Source organism: Oryctolagus cuniculus, chromosome 12, assembly GCF_964237555.1.
Source record: "Oryctolagus cuniculus chromosome 12, mOryCun1.1, whole genome shotgun sequence".
In the NCBI taxonomy this organism is placed as follows: domain Eukaryota; kingdom Metazoa; phylum Chordata; class Mammalia; order Lagomorpha; family Leporidae; genus Oryctolagus; species Oryctolagus cuniculus.
The window spans coordinates 77,073,495-77,093,954 of record NC_091443.1 but is presented as its reverse complement, the minus strand read 5'-3'; the positions used below and the strand labels follow the sequence as shown (position 1 = coordinate 77,093,954).

General features: G+C 37.7%; 1 protein-coding gene across 1 annotated transcript in view; it reads right to left on the bottom strand.

Annotated features, from left to right (window-relative positions):
• UNC13C (unc-13 homolog C) overlaps nt 1-20,460 on the bottom strand; it is a 656,715-nt gene that overhangs the window by 261,792 nt on the left and 374,463 nt on the right. The window lies entirely within an intron of this gene.

The window sequence follows — 20,460 nt, the reverse complement described above, 5'->3', positions numbered from 1 at the left end:
CATCCCATAGGCTAAACTAAATACAAAGTCAGGCTTGTCTTTCTAATCTCTCTTTTTATAAATTTCGATCACTCTTTGGTTTTGTTTTGTTTTGTTTTTGGTTCTGAAGTGGAGGATTTTTTTTACATATTTTATTATTATTATTATTTGACAAGTTGAGATATAGACAGTGAGAGAGACAGAAAGAAAGGTCTTCCTTCCGTTGGTTCACTCCCCAAATGGCTGCCATGGCCGGTGCTACGCTGATCTGAAGCCAGGAGCCAGGTGCTTCTTCCTGGTCTCCCATGCAGGTGCAGGAGTCCAAGCACCTGGGCCATCCTCCACTGCCTTCCTGGTCCACAGCAGAGAGCTGGACTGGGAGAGGAGCAACAGGGACTAGAACCCGGCACCCATATGGGATGCCGGCGCCGCAGTTGGAAGATTAACAAAGTGAGCCACAGTGCTGGCCCCGGATTTTCTTCAATCTATTACAGTGCATGACCTAAAATTATTATTGTAGGAACTAGTCCTTGAACATTGATTCTCCCAAGGATAGAGACCAAGTTTAATGTACAAAGATGTATGTGTATGAAATTTTCTTTTAAATATTTCCCAAAGTCACATTTACCAAGTATGCAGAACTCAAATCTTATAAAGTCAGTAAGTCAGTACTGTTAAGTCCTACTCTCTGTAAATATATCTATATAACTATATGTATATATATATATATATCTACTATCATACAAATTTCTTGGATCTATCTCATTGTGCGCACAATTTTATTTAGTACAGTCAATTTTCCAATTCTGCCTTTTTGCTCCCCCCACATCTTCTGAATTACATTTGCCTCCTGCTAAACTCATTATGTCACCTGGCTGCCTGAATTCTACAACTGTCACTTTGAGAAAACAGAATGTAGCCATGTGGTCTATGATGATCTCAGTCTACCTTGAAGTTAACAAACTACAATAATAACTTTTCATGCTTCACAGATAAAGTTCATACTCAATAGATACAATTCTTTACAATATAAAAGCAAATTATTCTGATCATTTATTTTGTGAGTATCCTTCTTAGAAAATTCATTTCATATTTCATTTTTGAATACGCAAAAACACAAAGGCAGATATTTCTACTGAACTGTACAATTAAGCTGGAAGAATGATGGCTTCTGTGACTGTTATTGCTAAAACACTGATGAGTTTATAAGTCTAGGATATCTGAAGACTCCCATTGTGGCTCAGAAAACTCAAAACTCTGAAAAATGTGTGTTAGTTTCTGTTGCCACATATAACTGTTTTGTGTTCTGATGTGATCAGATCCATTACCCTGAGCTGAAGAGTACCACATACTTACCTTTTAACAAGACGTGCAACTATACTTTGTTGAGTGACAATGCTACTGTGGATATAACTTAGAATAAACTCTCATGGTGAATCCACTTACTACTAGAGCCCTCCAAGCACATATGCATGTTATCCTAAGGTGTTTCCAAGAGTCACTGCTCTACTTTTATGTTTGAAAAGCAACAAATGTTAAAACATGCAGAACTAAAATAAAAATTACTTCAGATTGCCAGAATGAGCTAAAAGCTAAAGGATGAACATGACAGTCTTGACTACCACCGGAAACTCCTTGGCAGTCTTCCTCCCTTAAAGGAATCTATTCTTGAGGCATGTCAAGGTAAAGCAGTGGAAGAAAAAGGCAGACTTATAAATATATGGCTTGACTGACTTTAAACTTTTGATTGAAATTTATCTCTAGTTTCTGAACAGGACTTTAATATTGTTACAATAATATAATTATGCACTCATTCTATTAAGCTCAATAGATCACTGTGAAGAATTTATAAATCTGGAGAGGCTAGTGAGTTGTGACAGCTATACATAAAATTATTTCTGATGCCTACAGTGGACTACATTAGAATATTATCACTAATTATCATGACATATAGAACTATACTACATGTCTTCCATATTTTTAGTAAACAGATTCAATCAAAGCAAGTTACATTATATGTTTAACATCACAGACACTTAGGATTTCTGCAGAGTGATATGGAAAAGAGAAGACAGAAGTAGAATTTGCATTAACTCCCAAGATCCTTAGCAGTCACAAGTTGTACTTTCACCACTTTTTTATGACACCAAAGGATTCTTGGTGGTATCATATTTGCATCACAATTTGTACATTACATAGTAGTAAACCAACATGGATATTGAATCATTAAGCTTATCCATGACATAAAATTGTAATATAAGTCAGATTTTCCCACTTAATAGCATGTTTTGAAATGTTTTTCTTTGCTTATTTTCATTTTTTTGAAAGGCAAGGAGAAACAGAAAGAGCAGGGAGGGAGAGGAAGTGGGAATGGGTGAAAGAGAGGGAGAGGGAGGAGAGAAGACAGAGCTATCTTCCAAGCATTGGTTCACTCTACCAAATACCCACAAAATACGGGACTAGGCCAGGATGAAGCCAGCAACCTAGAACTCAAACTGGGTCCTCCATTTCGGGGGGCAGATCCAAATATTTGCACCATCACCTGTTGTCTCCAAAGATGTGCAGAATCAGGAAGCTGGAATCCAAAGCAGAGTTGGGCCCAGAGCCCCAGCACTCTGATATGGAATGCAAGCATCCCAAATAAACATATAAAATGCTGTTTGAAGACAAGTTTTGCAGCTGTACTATAATTTTAATAGTATAACTCATTAAGGACAGAGGTCCTACATGGGGAGTAAGTGCACAGTGACTTCTGTTGTTAATTTAACAATTAATAATCTTATTTATGATGTCAGTGATCACCTGAGAATCTGTTTCAACAAATTCCTTCACCAATCATGTCTTTAGTGGAATGCATGCTTAAAAGGATGGGGGAATTAATTATTTCTATGTAACAATTTATCAATATATCCTAAAAATCGAGTATGGTATGTGTATATATATATATGAACATATATTTATACATATAATTTCATGTAGAATGTCCATTTTGTGGGGAAGAGTATAATATTTCAACATATGTAGATAACATAAACTGGCTAAATCGGATGATTATCACTTGTATTTCCTTGTTTTTCTTTATGTTTAGAACCCACCACCTCCTCTCTTCTCATTCTTCATACAGTGTTTATTTATTTTTCAAGGCTTTTATTTAATGAATGCAAATTTCATAGGTACAACTTTAGGAATATAGTGTTTTTTCCCCCATACCCGCCCTCCCACCCCCACCTTCCATCCCACCACTTACTCCCTCTCCCATCCTATTCTTCATTGAGGTTCATTTTTAGTTTTTATACAGAAGATCAACTCTATACTAAGTAAAGATCTCAACAGTTTGCACCCCCCCAACACACACAGAACATAAAAAGTACTGTTTGAGGACAAGTTTTGCAGTTGTACTATAATTTTTATAGTACAACTCATTAAGGACAGAGATCCTACATGGGGAGTAAGTTCACAGTGACTTCTGTTGTTAATTTAACAATTAATACTCTTATTTATGATGTCAGTGATCACCTGAGGCTCTTGCCATTAGCTGCCAAGGCTTATGGAAACCTTTTGTGACCACAAACTCCATCAGTATTTGGACAAGGCCATAAGCAAAGTGGAAGTTCTCTCCTCCCTTGAGAAAAAAGTACATCCTTTGATGGCCCCTTCTTTCTGCTGGGGTCTCACAGAGATTCTTCATGTAGATAATTTTTTGCCACAGTGTCTTGGCTTTCATGCCTGAAATGCTTTCACAGGCTTTCAGCCAGACCAGGAAGCCGAAAGGGCTAATTCTGAGGTCAGAGTGTTACTTAAAGTGATTATCATTCTATGAGTCTGCTGTGTGGACTGCTTCCCATGTTGAACATTTCATACTTTTTAATTCTGTCTATTATTATTACCAGGCACTTGATGCTATATTTGTATGATCTCTGTAACACTTAATCCTATCTATATGTTCACTTTAATACTTAATATGATCACTTTAAAAGTTAAGATAGCATTTTTCCCACCAGTTTTAATGAGATTTGGAGTCCCATGACAAATTTTTAAACTGTACCCTTAGAAGTAAGTCCATAAGACTGTTTGCAGAAATATAAAGCTTAACAGTAATAAACTTCCTCCTCCCTCTTTATTACCCCTCTTATTTTTTACTGAGATATATTTCTAATTGACTTTATATACATATGATTAACTCTATGTTAAATAAAGAGTTTAACATATACATACAATGTTTAATACATCACTGTAAAATATAGTTGCTCAACGTGCTGTGAAACAATGGAACTTGCTACTTATCAAACCTCCCCTATCTTCTCCTCCCCTTCAACCTTCTCAGCTACTGATAATCACTATTCCAAGTTCAGATCAATTTCCTACTGATGAAAGAAAACATTCAGTATTTGCCTTTCTGTATCATTTACTTACTCCATTGTGCTGAAAATGGCAGGATTTCATTCTTTATATGGCTGAATAATATTGTGTTGTGTATATATACCACATTTTCTTCATACATTCCTCCATTGACACCTAGATTAATTTTATATTAGCTATTTGTGAATAGTGCTTCAATGAACATGGGAGTAAAGATATCTCTTTCGAATTTTGATTTCATTTTCTTCAGATATATATTCCCAGAATGGAGAAAGGTGAGTCATATGGAAGATCTACCTTTTAGTTTTTTGAGAAGTATCCATACTGTTTCCACAATGAAAGTACTAATTTGTATTACATTCCCACTGAGAGTGTATGAGAGTTCCCAGTTTGCCATATCTACCAGCATTTATTATTTGCTGCCTTTTGAAAATAGCCATTCTAACTAGAGTGAGGTGACTGATGATTGATAATCTACCATGATTTTTATTTTTCATTTCCCTGGTGGCTAATGATATTGAACATTATGTACTTGTTAGCCATTTGTATTTCTTCTTTTGACAAATGTCTATTCAGATCCTTTGTTCATTTCTTAACTCAGTTATTTGTGTTTCTGTTGTTCAGTTTTGAAAGTTCCTTATATATTATGGATTTAATCTTTTGTCAGATGAATAGTTTATGAATATTTTCTCCCATTCTGTTGGTTGCCTCTTCACTCCCTTACTTCTTTTGATCTATAGAAATGTTACAGTTTGATATATCTCTTTGGTCTAGTTTTGCTTTTGTTGCCTATGCTTTTTATTTTAAAAAAATCATTGCCCACACTGATGTCTGGAAGTGTTTCCCATATGTTTTTTCTTAGAAGTTTCATGCTTTCAGGTCTTACATTTAGGTCTTCGATCTATTTTAAGTTGGTTTTTGTATACGGTAAGAGTTAGGAGATGGGGCGCAAGCTTATTTTATATATATATGTGTGTGTGTGTGTGTGTGTGTGTGTCCAGCTTCCTCAGCACAATTTATTGAATGAGTCTGTCCTTTATCCAACATGTTTGAATGCTTTCACTGGGGACAGTTGGCTATAAATGCATGAATTCATACCTGGGATCTCTATGTAGTTTGTTTATCTGTTTGAATGCCATCAGCATGCTGTTTTGATTACTTTAACTGTAGTATCTTGTGAAATAACATGTTGTGATACCCTTAACTTTGTTCTATTTGTTTCAAATTGTTTCAGATATTTGGAGGCTTCTTGGGCTGTCAAAGGAATTTTAAGATTATAGTTTCTAGTTACTCAAAAAAGGTCATGAATATTTTGATACAGAATGCACTGAATCAGTAAATTGTCTTCATTAGTTTGAGTATTTTAACAATACAATTCATGAACCTGGGAATCCTTTCCATTTCTTTGTGTCTTCCTCAATTGATGTCTGATAATTTTCATCATAGGGAACTTTAAGATCCTTGGTTAAATTTATTCCAAGGTATTTTATTTTTTATACCTATTGTGAATGGCTTGCTCTTAAGCTTTTTGATATCATAATTTCTTTATCAATATGTTTGCTAATAAAATATAAAAATGTGATTGGTTTTTGTGTCTTGATTTTGTTTCCTGCAATTTTACTTAATTTGTTTATCAGTTCTAGTAGTTTTTCATGGGAGCTTCAGATTTTTCTATATATAAAATCATATCATCTACAAACAAGGATAATTTGATTTCCTCCTCTACTTTTTGTATGCTATTTATTTCTTTCTCTTTCCTAATTTCTTTGGCTGACAATTCCAGTACTAGAGAAAATGAGAATGATAAGAGTGGACATCCTTGTCTGATTCCAGATCTTAGAGGAAATTTTCATTGTGTAAAGATTCCTATAGGATAAATGTTCCTCTGAACACACTTCAGGAAACAGAATACTACAGAGATGCAGAGGTAAAATTTTGAAGAATCTTGTGTGTCGTGTCAAGGATTTTGCATTAAATCAAATTTGAAAGATAACATTAAAATATTAAAACATGGGAGTACTTTATTACACTTACATTTTAAATTACTTTTCAGAAGCATTTTAATAAAGAGGAAGGGACACACTTAGGGAAGGGTTAATATAAAAAAATTGGCAGAACTCTGACTAGCTAGTGAGAAAGAAAAGACAAGTAAGAATCAAAGGGAGCTTTCTAGAAGGTGATTAGGTAGAAGAGTTTGTAATTTCAAAAGCACCTGGACTATTGATGTAGATAGAAGAATTTAAGGGTATATGTAGCACCAGAAATCACGGTTTACAAGATTAATCATAGAGAGAGAGCGAAGAGCATTCACGGCCATCAGGAAATCTTTGGTGAAAAATTAAAAGAAGAGAATAAAAATTTACAAAAGAAAGGTATTATAGGAGGAGAGAGTTTCCTAGTAAAATGAGAGATATTGGGACTCAGAGTATATGTGGAAAGATTAGCTTCAAGTACAAACGAAGAACATGGCTTTTTCTGAGTCAAAGGATGAAGACCTAGCAGATAAGTCTCACTGAGGATGAGAAAGGAAAGCTAGGAATTTGCATCCTGGGGAAAAAAAAAAGAGATGGTTGGGTAGACTGTGAGAGAAACAGCAGAAGTCTGAAATAGCACCAGCAAGAAATGAGAGAGCGCCTTGAATTGGATGCTCAGTGGCATTGCTGTGTAGCTTGAGATTTCAGGTGAGGGTGGGTTCCTGAACTTAATGTGACACCTATCCTCACAATCATGAGTAGTCTCCAGTCCTGGACCCGGAAGCCAAGGGAAGGGGGTGTTGGATTTACTACTAGAGTGCACAGTGAAAGCAGGAATGGAGAAAGATATTTGAATGTTGAACAAGAGTATATGTAGTACTGGAACTTATTTACAAAGAAGAAAAGAAAATAACTGAAAGTAGAGAAAAAGATCAAGAGGGAGGGAATGAGAAAAAAAAAAGCACAGGAGATGGATTCAGTAAAATATTTGTGTTCAGGTATTCAGAGCATGAGAAAGGAGGCAAGAGAGATGAGACAAAGGGCTCTCGATTTGAAGTTGAGGAAAGCCAGGTGAGATGATTCGCCAGGTAAGACAAGGAAGCTGTGCCATTTCTGAACAGAATTTTCAGAATGTGTATTTGAATGTGTATAGATGGGTGACTACTGTAACGTGCATGAAGATGGCTTTACTTTGAGGCAGGTTAAGTAATGATTAATCATCTTGGCAACAGCTTTATTGATGATAAGCATTTGAAACACCAGGAAAGCATGCATATAAAGACAGACAAAAAGAAAATGAGATGGGGTGAGCCTGGATATTTAAAATAAAATGAGCTTTAAAGTGTTACAAAATGTAGCAAGACAAAATTAATGTTAAATCGGTAATTAGATCACCTTTACATAACATCTTTGCAACTTCCTCTGTGCCAGAGTTGGTTGCTTACTCCATGATTTCATAATCTGCAGCAGTAGGTCCACAAAGGCAAACCACAACCTCTGCAGCTCCTGACAGAATGTCACGAAGTGGTCAATGGTGGCTGGTTTCCCAGCACTGCCCTGATGTCCACCTCAGGACCAACCAGAGAGACATAAATGCTCTGCAAACTGATCATATAGGATGCCCTACTTCTATTGAACCAACTTCACAGCTTCCCATTGCCAACAACCACCATTCGATTGCACCTGAGCCTTCCCTGTCTGTCACAATAAGGCTTTCCCACTTCCCTGTCTGCTTTTGAGTCTCTGACAAATGCAAGTGATGATGATTGAATTCTTTGCTATAGTAAGCACAAACAATCTTTACTTATTCTCATTTGGGTGGTCTTCATTTATTTCCAAATGTTAAAATAAAATATAGTTAATCTCATTTTAGAGAAGAATAAATTGAAATTTATCTTAATTCCTACTTCCTCTTCTTAACTGAAAACAAAATGTGTAGATGATAGTCTTGGTTTTTGCTTTTTAGCTTCAACATCAATATATGGTTATATAGTTTATAGGCACAGGCAGCAACTGGTAGCTTTGATCCGCAAGGAGAGAAGGCCTATACTTCTGGGAATGGAGAGTCCCTCCCTGTACTTCCCGGGAAGAAAAGTCCTTGTCAAGGTCCCCACAGGTGCCTAAAGTTCAACCAATAAGGATCAATCTTTAACCCCCACGCCCTGTTATCTATAAAAGGAGCCCTCCCAACCTCTGATGCACGACTTCCCTGGCCCCCGCCCTGATGGGACCTGGGAACCTCACTGGGGAGCGGAATCCAATAAAAGCTTTTGAATTAATTGATTCGTCTGCCTGGGAAGATTTGCTATGCACCAGACACCTTGCAGCAACCATGTCTAATAACACTGAGCAAAGTTTTCCTTCCAGTTTTATGTACTGAATTAAAAGGCAAGGTTTTAGAAGACAAAGTTACAGATGCCCATGCACTTTGTGAATTCTTGACTGCTCAAACTACTGAGTAACTCATTTGAAGTTTGCGAGCTATGGGCACAATCCAGTTTTAAATTAATTTCCAATTGATTTTTCCAACTTCTGGAGAATTATTTAGTGTGACCGTTTTATTGTCAGTACCCTATTGTTCTAAAGGTTTCAACCGAAGTTGTTAATCTTTCTGTTCATAGAATCACGGTTCTTTCATTTGCTTCTCATAACAGTATTGGTTAAATTATGCTCAATTATGAACAGCAGAAAATCAGTCCTGGATACAAGGACAAAATCAAAAGCTTTCAGCTTTTCACAGACTCCTTCCTCTGCTTTCGCAAGCAGAAAACCATCAAAATGATATGATGATATCCACAATGCATGTATTAGGATAGCTTTTCTTGGTAATCCTAGGAGGCTAAATTCCAGCTGGTTTTCTGGTTACACATAAGCAAAATGAATTCAATCTATTCTTCTGGTGTGAAGGGGTGGACAAGAAGTCAAAAACGCAAGGTATAAAATGTTTCATGGAGGTTTCAATCTAGAAAAATAAGGTGTGGGTGGGAGGGAAGTTATGTGAGGGAAAAGCCATTGTAACCCATAAACCGTACTTTGGAAATTAATTTTTATTAAATAAAAGTTAAAAAAAAGAAAAATAAGGTGAAAGAGGAGAATAATTGTGAGGATATATTAACTTTATGTGAGAAAATTGTGTTCCCTCACAGAGATGTTTAGAATCTCTTTCCTTCATCAGCTCAGACAAAGGAAGGCAGGCTATATTCCAGGATTCTGCATCTGGAGTGAAATCAAGCAGACAATCCAAAGACAAACACAGGAGAGAAAAAGATACAGAAATCTTGCAGAAATAAATGCGAACGTTTTTTTGCTCTTATTTTTTCTAAACTTTTGAGAACAGCTCATAGCTCCGCCCACAATACTGCATCTTTCTTCACTGTTACTTAACCACACTGTAGCACTAAAAAGGCTACAGAGAGCATCCAGTGTGATTTCTAAAGATGTAGAAACTAAACTTGGGATAGTGCAAAGTGATCTATCCAAGATCATATAAGGTGAAAAAATAAAGAAAAAACAGGTCTTGAAGATTTAATATTCTCCAAAGAACTTAATGCACTTTACTCCCTTCTCCTAAAGTTAAAGAAAAATCACTTCACTGATATAGCAGAAAATAGAGTTGCATTTGCTTTTCAAGGCATAAAGAAGCAAAAGCAGCACTAATAAATAGGTCGTCCTTTCCTAATTAAAAAAGTGTGAAAGCCACTGCTAAATCTAAGCATGAGTATTTTAAGTTTATGATGTAAAAAATCTCCCTATATATCTTAAAACCTAATATAAACAGAGCATAAGATTGTGCCAATATTTCTCTTTCCTTTGGTCTTTTCCCTCTCTCTCCCTCTCTCTCCCCTCTTTTTCCCTCCCTCCCCATCTCTCTCTCTCTCCCAACTTCATCATCTTTGATTTACTTACTTCCATGGTTATTCCCACTATTAATATTTAATGCCAATTTCAAAATATTGACTACCCAAACTGATCTGTACTTTGCATCGATTTAATTTCCCAAAAAATCCCAAGCATGTATCTTTCCTTGTAGTTGAGTGGGATTTCTTTAGTCACATTTAAGATGTTAATATATATTATTTTATGTCAATTTAAAAAATAATAATTTAAAATATGCATAGGGAAAATTTCATTAGAATCCATGAATTATAGCACATACAGATATATTAAAAAGAACATATTGAGGAGTGAGATTAAAGACTGTATTCAAAGTTGCTTACTAGTGTTTTTCTAGGTCTGGCCCATGGAACATCTATGTTGTTATATATACTTGATGTTAAAGAATCTATTATAGATCTAATAAATCAGGTGAAGTGGACACATGGCCTGTCGCTCCCCCTCTTCGTGGAGGAACGACACAGGACCCTGCGCTGTTCTTTTGTCTGCTCGGCCCTCCCCGGGTTTGCTGCTGGTTCTTCCCGGGTTGGCTGCTGGTCCTTCCACCTCCGTGGAAGGGTGGTTCCCCCTGGCCACTTTCCCCACTTCCGCAGGGGAGCGGCACACCGCCGGCCGGCTCTCTCGGGGGCTGCACAGGTGTTCCCTCAGATAGATGTTCCCCTTAGATGTTCCCAGTGCATGTTGTCTCTCTCCTCCTTTATAGTCCTCTTCCGCCAATCCCAACTCTGCTACCCACACGCCGAGTACGCTGCTCTCCTCCAATCAGGAGCAGGTCCTGCTGTTTATTGGTTGAACTGGAGGCAGCTGTGTAGAAGCTGTTTCCTCCTCTCCCAGCGCCATATTGTGGGAGAGCAGATGCATAGAATAAGTCTTAATTCCAGTAACTTAGTCTAGTCCGAGTTGCTCCCCACAATGGCCTTGGAATCCGTACTAGCATACACAGAACTGCTCTCGTGAAGTTCCTGTGTTCATAGGAAGAACATGAGGACTCCATTCCCCACATTCTAGTAACTGGTGTTGCCTGTTATTAAGTCAAGTAAAAAATAGGCCTGTCCTGGATGCCATGTAGCACTCAAGGGTTTTCTAGACTTTGCACTTGTCGTGATAACAAAGCACTTCCCTTTCATCTTTACATCTGTCAAATTTCCATCTACATACAGTTATCTAAGAGGAGGTGGACTATCTTACTGCATATTTATAGTATCCCTTCATGGATTCCAATGCTAGATCCTTTTGTAAAACACTACTTTTAAAATTTATATTCACTAGAACATTACTGCAATTCTTAAATAACTTAGTATACTGTTACTAATTGAGAATAAAAAACTGAGGAACTGGTTGTCTTGAAAATGATCATGAGGGTGGGCAGGTGTTGTGGTGCAGATGCTGCTGCTGTTTGGGAGGCCTGCAGCCCTCACTTAAGTGAGCAATGTCATGGCTCCTCAGCCTTCAATCCCGCGAGTGTACCTGGGAAGGCACCAGATGATGGCCCAAGCACTTGGGTCCCTGCCACACATGTGGGAGACCTGGTTGAAATTCCACACTCCTGGCTGTGGAATGGACCAGGTCTGGCCATTACAGGAATTTGGGGCAGTAAACCAGTGGATGGAAGATCTCTCTCTCTCTCTCTCTCTCCATCTCTCTCTCTCTCTCTCTCCATCTCTCTCTCTCTCTGACATCCCCTCTCTGTCCCTCTCCTCTCTGGCACTCTGTCTTTCAAGTAATAAAAACGAATGATCATTGGAAACTAAAACTACATCAGTCTGATGAGGAAAAAAAAAAGAAATTTCCAGATAATAGGATATTTCATTTCATGACAACAATATTTTTAAAGAACTTCACTAGATTCTTTCAGTTTCAAAAAATCAGAGGGGCCAGCACTGCAGCTCACTTGGCTATCCTCCGCCTGCTGTACCCCAGGTTCTAGTCCTGGTTGGGGCGCCGGTTCTGCCCCTGTTGCTCCTCTCCAGTCCAGCTCTCCACTGTGGCCCCGGAGTGCAGTGGAGGATGGCCCAAGTGCTTGGGCCCTGCACCCCATGGGAGACCAGGAGGAAGCATCTGGCTCCTGACTTCGGCTCAGCGCAGCGCGCCGGCTGTAGAGGCCATTGGGGCTGAACCAACGGAAGGAAGACCTTTCTCTCTGTCTCTCTCTCACTGTCTAACTCTGCTGTCAAAAAAAAAAAAAATCAGAGGTATCCTGGCATTTAAATTACTAAAGCATCATAGTATAACAGAAAAATAATATATATAAAATAGAAAAATAAAATTGAACATGGTATCAAAAATATATTCTAGCTTCAGCTATGATTATGTTTAATGAATTTGGAATGGCATTAATCTCTTCAAACTTCAGATTCCTTTATAAATATATTTATACATATACATAATGATTTATTGTATATTTTATAAGGAACTAGAAAAGAGTAGCTCAAAGTTTTCCAGAACAAAAAAAAAATTATGAATGTTTAAGGAGATGGAAATTCTAATTATGCTGATTTGATCATTAAACATTTTACTTATGTATTGAATTACCACACTAATGCCCCATAAATATGGGCAAACATATGTTAATGAAAAAATAACACCTATCACTTGTAAATAGCTTATGATATAGCCGGGTTATTTAAAAATTGCCTTCTACCAATCTATGTCTTTTAACTGCAGTGTCAAATTTCACATTCCTAACATTGAAATGTTGTACCTCTGATGATTCTAACAATCACAGATGGTTCCTGACTTACCAGGGATTTTGCTTATAATTGTGTTACTCTACAGTATTGCAAAAGCTAGATGCATTCATTGTAAACCATACATGGGCATCTGAGTTGCTAAGCTACGATATTTAGTAGGCTAGGTATCCTAAATGCATTTTCAATGTATGATATTTTCAACTTAAGTAGAGTTTATCAGGATATAATCCTATTGTAAGTCAAAGAGTATCTATACAGAGGTACTTCAAAAATTCATAGAAAAATAAAATTAAATTATGTTACAAAACTTTTTGTATAGCTTTTATGCCATTTTTCATAAAATTTTTGAAGCTCAATCATATTTATAAAATATCTTTAAAAATAGATATTTGTTGCCTTAATACATGAATGTTCACATTTAATTAAATTTATAGTATATGCCCTATAAAACTGACAGAGTTCTTGGCAGGACCCCAGAAGAGATGCATATGAAAATTTCTTGTATATAAACCATCACGACTATTTTAATGGTTAAAGTAATAGTTTTATTCTTTCCTCTTTACATAAAAGGACTTAGAATGAAAAATGAATATGTAATAGATCAATCTGATGGCAATTTCTCTTCCATTTGAGATGTCATATCTGTAAATAGTGGATAGTGCTTCAATCAAGATAAGCAAATGTCAGAGAACATGGTAACCAACTTTCAATACACAATGGATTATTCTATAGAAGAAGATTAAAACATAAATTGGGGGCCAGCATTGTGGCAAAGTGGATAAAGCCACCACCTGTGGAGCCAGCATCCCATATGGGTGCCTGTTAGTGTCTCAGCTACTCCATTTCCCATCAGACTCCCTGCTGATGGACTGGGAAAAGCAATGAAATACGGCCCAAGTGCTTGCGCCCTTGCCACCCCTGAGGGAGACCTGGATAAAGTTTCTGGCTCCTGGCTTGTGCCTGGTCTAGCCCTGGTATGTGGCCATCTAGGGAGTGAACGAGTGGATGGAAAATATCTGTTTCTCCATCTCTCATTCTTTCTGACATTCAAATAAATAAAATATTTTTTAAAAAATAAATTGGATTCGTAAAGAAAATAATACTAGTGTTTATCAATAAAATTTTCAATAGATTAGACTTCAATACAAGAAAAAATTTCTAAATATAGACTTTCCAAAAGTTATAAATTCCAAACATAAAAAAAACTCTTTTTAGGGAGTGTTGTACATGGAATCCCTTCTCTATAGTTTCTCTAAAAATTGAAATTCAAAAAAATTTAATACACATTTCTAAAAGTATATGCCTGAAAGTGGCCTCTCACATGTATGCTTCTAATTTGAAGTCTTAAGAATTTGGCAACTGCCCATTCTAGTGTCTTAGAACATCTGCTCTTTAAATTCAGTCATCATGGCACACACACCATAAAATCTCACAAGAAAGCCCAAACAGCCCATTTGGAGAGGTTGAGGCAGAAAAGAACGAAAAGATCTGGTGGACTTCCCAGCCAACAGCTAGTACCACTTTGCCAAGTGAGGAAGCCTTTGGAAGTCCACCAGCTCCTAACTATGCCAGCTGAAGCCACATGGAACAGAGAGAAGAGGTTATCATGCAGCTCTGGCTCATTTTATAGATCTACGAGTGAAATAGGCTACCATCATTCTTTTGAACAGTTAAGTTTTGGGGTGATTTGTTATTATTTAATTATTGTTATTATTGAAGAACAAACTACTGAAATAGAATTTGACACTGGAAGTGGGACATTAATGTAATAAAAACATAAAACATGTGACATTGATTTGGGACTGAGTGGGAGTGAGCAGAAACTGGAAGGGCTTCAAAGAGATTGTTAGTGAATATGGAGATTTGTTGGTGAGAGCTCAAAACACAGCAAGGCAAAATTTTATTTCAGGCAATATAAAAGGTTGCTCCTGTTACTTTCTGGGGGAAATGTGGCCACGCCATAACCTGCAGGAAGTATGGAACAAAAAAACTTAAATGCAAACTGGTGGACTTGGAAAAATGCTGACTACTTCGTGGATTTTCTCTTAGTCATGTAGAATAAGAAACAACTGCAGGGATAAGTGGCCTCACAGCAAAACTGATTAATTTCCAAGCAGAATTCAGGGGAAATACAAAGATTCCAGGTCTCTTTGGATTCAAAAATAATATTTTCTCACCCTCAGTCTCTCTGGAAATCAAGATTCTCAATATAAGAAATACCTTCATAGAACACATCAAATTCAATATGCTTGACTAGTGTATGTTTAACTTTGTAAGATAGCTGGGTCCAACAGAAAGTTTCCAAGTAGCTCAAGTATCTTGTATAGTTTCTAAGAATCTGAAGTGCACTGTTCCACAGGCCTATAATTTTAAATCTAAGGTAGAGAAGGTGCATCTCAGAAAGAAATATCAGTATTGCTTTTATCTAACACAATGTCCACATGTACTTGAAATAAATGCACCCAAGTTTGGACTGAAAGTGATTGAGCCCATATAAAATAAATGCAGTCTTTGACTCTCCAAACTGTATGGTAAGTAAACAGACTAGAAAGCTACTTCGTTGGAATCGTGAAGCATTTATTGAGGAACAGATGACTCAAACTCAAAACCAAGAGCACAGAGAATAGAGCTACATGTCAAGAAGAATCATTCCGCTAGTGCCGCGGCTCACTAGGCTAATCCGCCTCCTGCGGCGCCGGCACTCCAGGTTCTAGTCCTGGTTTGGGCACCGGATTCTGTCCAGTTGCTCCTCTTCCAGTCCAGCTCTCTGCTGTGGCCGGGAAGGCAGTGGAGGATGGCCCAAGTGCTTGGGTGCCTGGCCCCGCATGGGAGACCAGGAGGAAGCACCTGGATCCTGGCTTCAGATTGGCACAGTGCACCAGCCTTAGTGGCCATTTGGGGTGTGAACCAATGGTAAAAGGAAGACCTTTCTCTCTGTCTCTCTCTCTCTCTCTCACTGTTTAACTCTGCCTGTCAAAAAAAAAAAAAAAGGCAAAAGAGAAAGAATCATCCCAAGAGAGTATGACTGTATGACTAGGGTAATCAAGACCTGGGAACATGGTCCTAGCTCAATTTCATAATTTCAATAGACAAGTGGCTGTGTGTTTTCTGTTCCCTCCTTTTTGGAACAGAAACCCTTACTACAGTTACCCTATTTCTATATCAACACTTTCCTGCTGTGTTGGGTGTGTTAGGATGTGGACAAATTGTCCCTTTAGTTTCTGAGTTTTTGGGTAAAAAGGAACCCTACTTAGGCCACTATACCCAAGGAGTCTCATCTCTATTTGGACCTTTTTAGATGTATCCAAAACTTAAAGCATGGACCTAATTCTATAATAGATCTGCATTATGTGATTCATGCATTCATGCCCTTTCCCCTCCTCCCTGTTTGGCACAAATGATAAGGTGGCAGAACCACAAGGTAATAGGGACCTCGTTCACTCCATCACTGCCTGGAGTAGTGAGTCTCTTGTTTGTAGATAAGAGTGTCACATCCCTGTAGCCCATCTAACTTCAGTGCACCTCCGTGGTAGTTCCATGGGTGTTGCTAAGGTTGCCAAGGTCCTTCTTGCTGAAACCTGTGCCTGTTTTACTGCTCAGTAAAATAAAATTGCAAAGTCATACAAGGCTTTTCTTTCTCATTCAGGTGTGATCAAAATGTAAGGGATTTAACAGTTGAGCACTCAACATATTAGAATCCTAGGAATACCACAAAAAATTACATGGGATTGGAAACTTGGAACATGAGTATATTCTTTCACAGTTTTGGAGGTGAAAAGTCTGAATTGAAGATACCGTCATGGTTGGTTCTTTCTGGAGGCTGTGAGAGATCCCTTTCCATCCTTTCTCCTCGCTTTAAGGGCTGTTAGCAACCCTTGAGACTCTTCAGATGGCGACCACAGAACTTCACTCTCTGCTCTGTGTTTACAGGGCTGTCTTCTCTCTGTGTGTCTCTGTATGCTAGTTTTCTAGCTCCTTTAAGAATACTTGCCATTGGACTTAGAGCATGCTGCAACCTAGGATGATCTTACTTTTAAATGCTTAACTATGTTGTATCTGCAAATGCCCTTACTTCAAATTGGATCACGTTTTGAGGTTCTGAGTGGGGAAATCTTTTTTGGGAAGGGCCCCATTAAACCACTGCATTCTCCATCCTCCCTTGGGACCATATGGGATGTGTTCTGTAGTTTACCAGTTGGTTTTCAGAGGAAAAGAGCCTCAATTTGCCATGGAAGTCACCAGTTCATAGCAACCTGCATTGTTCTTCTCTCTTACTTTTCTTACTTTCTTTACATATTCAACTTCTCTTTCCTGAAATCACATCTCAAGTGCGGTACCTACATGCCTTTCTTTTAGACTTTGCTTTTAAAGATTCCAAGATATGACATGAAGCCCAAGTAGACTGAGTTTTACAGACTTTCCCTGAGGGAGAATAAAACTTAACATTCAAGCTTGGTGTTTAGCTTAGCATGTAAGCTGCTGGATAAGATGCCTGCCTCCCAAAACTGAACCTCGGGTTTGAGATTCAGCTCTGAATCTCGACTCCAGCTTCCTGTGAATGTGGATCCTGGAAAGTGGTGCTGACTGCTCAAGTAATTGGGTTCTTGTCACTCATGTGAAAGACCTGGATGGAGTTCCTTCTCTCGACTCTACCCGTAGGAGCTGCAGGCATCTGGGGACTAAACCAGCAGCTAGGAACTCTCTCTACCTATGTGTCTTACTCTGTTTCTCAAGAAAATTAATTTTTAAAAATTAAAAGGTTTATCTGTAATTCTGAATCCATCTTTATAAAATGTAAACTCATACACTTTTTCTATGTTTCAGGTGTCACTACCATATTCCTTATGTTTCTGTCAAAGTTATTTTCTCAAAATCCCTTTTTTCCTTAGTCTTGAAATATTATGTATAACTTTTGTTGTAGATTCAGGATTATTAAGTGTTTCAAGAAAGTACTTCTTTATATTTTATCCTTGAAATTGACAAATAATTTCTCTCTAATACTTGAGCTCCTATAAATATACTTATCCATGGAAAAGGAATACAATTTCTTTGAAAAAAAGTATTCATTACTACAATAGTGTACAATGTACAATGAAAAGAGACTAAGTGTCTTTTTTCAATGCGTGAGGAATTCTCTTAAACATAGAAATAATACACTTACTGCAAGTACAAAAGATCCAATGGAATTTAAATAGTCAGATGGAGAAAACAAAATATTGTGAATGATGATAAGTATATTTGTTTCCTGATGATGTGGAGCAGCTTTAACAGTAATTTAACAACAATTTCATTAATGAACATTGATTGTCACACAGTTTCCTTGGGACAGCAGTCCTTGCACAGCTTCATGGGGCCCCTCTGCTAAGTGTTCTAGAAACTCCAATCAAGGTGTTGGCTGGGGCTAGGATCTCAACTCAGGCTCAGGGTCCACATGCAAGTTCACATGGTTATTAATTTCCTTTATCTGTAGGACTCTGAAAAGTTTGACTCCTTAAGATGAGCAGGACCATCTCTCTGACATCAGTAAAGGCCCAAGCCTGCTAATAAGGAATGAACCTCCCTTGATGAGGCCGAGACCTCTATGTAATCTGTCTTTACATTAATTTTATTTAAATTGATTAGGGACCTTAATCATATCTATAAAACACATTTATCTTTAGCATATAACATAATCTAAATGTTGGTTTAGATTTTCGTGTTAAATTTATGTTTTTTTCCATATTATTGTATAGTAGCAAGACATAAGTTCTACCCACACTCAAGGAAAACATTACATAAGAACATGACTCATTGGGGCTTATTTCAGAATTCTGTCAATCACTGCAGGGAAAAAGTTATTTTAACATCTTATTCAGAGTAAAGTGATATTTAATGCCCCAAATTTATCTTCTGCATGGTAGATTAGAAATTGTGAATAAGCCTTTTAATTGCCATCATTCAAATATTGAATGAAAGAGTATAATCTGTAAAGTATAAAACCACTGTGGAAAACAACCTGGAAGAATTGAGTGAAGTCACTTGTGCACACACCCTAACTCCCTGTGATTCCACAAACAGGCAAACACCCTGGAGAAACTCCACATCTATTCATGAGAAGACACAGACAGATCCATTTAGTGAAACTTGTTTACCATAGCCATACCTCCCCAAACTGGACATAACCTCTCCCTTACCTATAGAACATATCAAAAAGTTAAGATTTATTTATATATTGGAGTTCCTATATTAGAGCAAAAATGAGTGACCAACTATATAGCAATTACTACTTCGGGCCTGGCACCGATCCCTTACTGATAATTTTAGGTGCTAACAGCACACAATTGTGCTCTCACTGGAAATTGTCCCCGGAAGCAAGAAATTGACTCAGCCAAGGTTGCTCCCTCTTCCTGGGGGCAGTGCCAAACGATTGGCTTGTCCTGTAGTACTAAAGTTCATTTGCTTTGCCTCAATCAGGCACGGCTTTGAAGGGACATTCCTACATTTTTTTTTGACAGGCAGAGTGGACAGTAAGAGAGAGAGAGAGACAGAGAGAAAGGTCTTCCTTTGCCGTTGGTTCACCCTCCAATGGCATTCCTACTTTTAACCTTCCAGAAGGACTGACTGGGTCAGCTTCTCCCTCTGCCAGATCTTGCTTTCCCACTCGACTATATATAGTTCTGCTGTCCAATACCATAACCCAGCAGCTGCATGCAGATACTGAAATCTATTTTAAGATAAAATTAATTGAAGTACTCAATAGTTACTTGTGGTTAGTGGCTACAGCTAGTTTATTGGGTAGTACAGGAATGGAACACTTCAACCACTGCACAAAATTCTTTTGGACAGCCTATGTTAGTGCATTCCTAGGTCAAATTTCTATATGTAATTCTCTACCTCAGAATCTGTTTCCAAGGAATCTAAACTAAAACAAATTATCACAACAGCAGCATGGATCAGAATCAAACAGGATACTGAGGTCAAAGAATGAGACATAGAAGAACATATTCAGTGTGACTCCACACATACAACAGTTTAAAAACAGAATTAGATAATAAACTGCATGGAGAAAGTTATGTTTACATATGGTAGGACTATAATGAAAGGCAAGGAAATCAGTAATACACATAGTACAACAGTGGTTATTTCTGGAAACTAGATGCTATCAGGGTAATCTTTCTAAACCTCTATTATTAGTACTTGGGTGCTCTATCAGTTTTTAAACACAAATATTCACTCTTTTCCTAGAATATTTTTCATAATAAAAATATCTTAAGGGGCCAGGACTGTGGCATAGTAGGTTAAGCCTTCCACCTGTGGTGCCAGAGTCATACATGGGCACCTATTCGGCCCTGGCTGCTGCACTTCTAATCCTGCTCCCTAATAATGGCTTGGGAAAGCACCTATGTAGGAGATCTGGAAGAAGCTCCTGGCTCCTGGTTTTGGATCGGCTCAGTTCTGGCTGTTGTAGCCATTTGGGGACTGAACCAGTGGATGGAAGCTCTCCCTCTCCCCCTCTGTAAATTTGCCTTTCAAATAAGTAAACATATCTTTAAAAAACCTTAACATTAGCAATTCTCATACACACA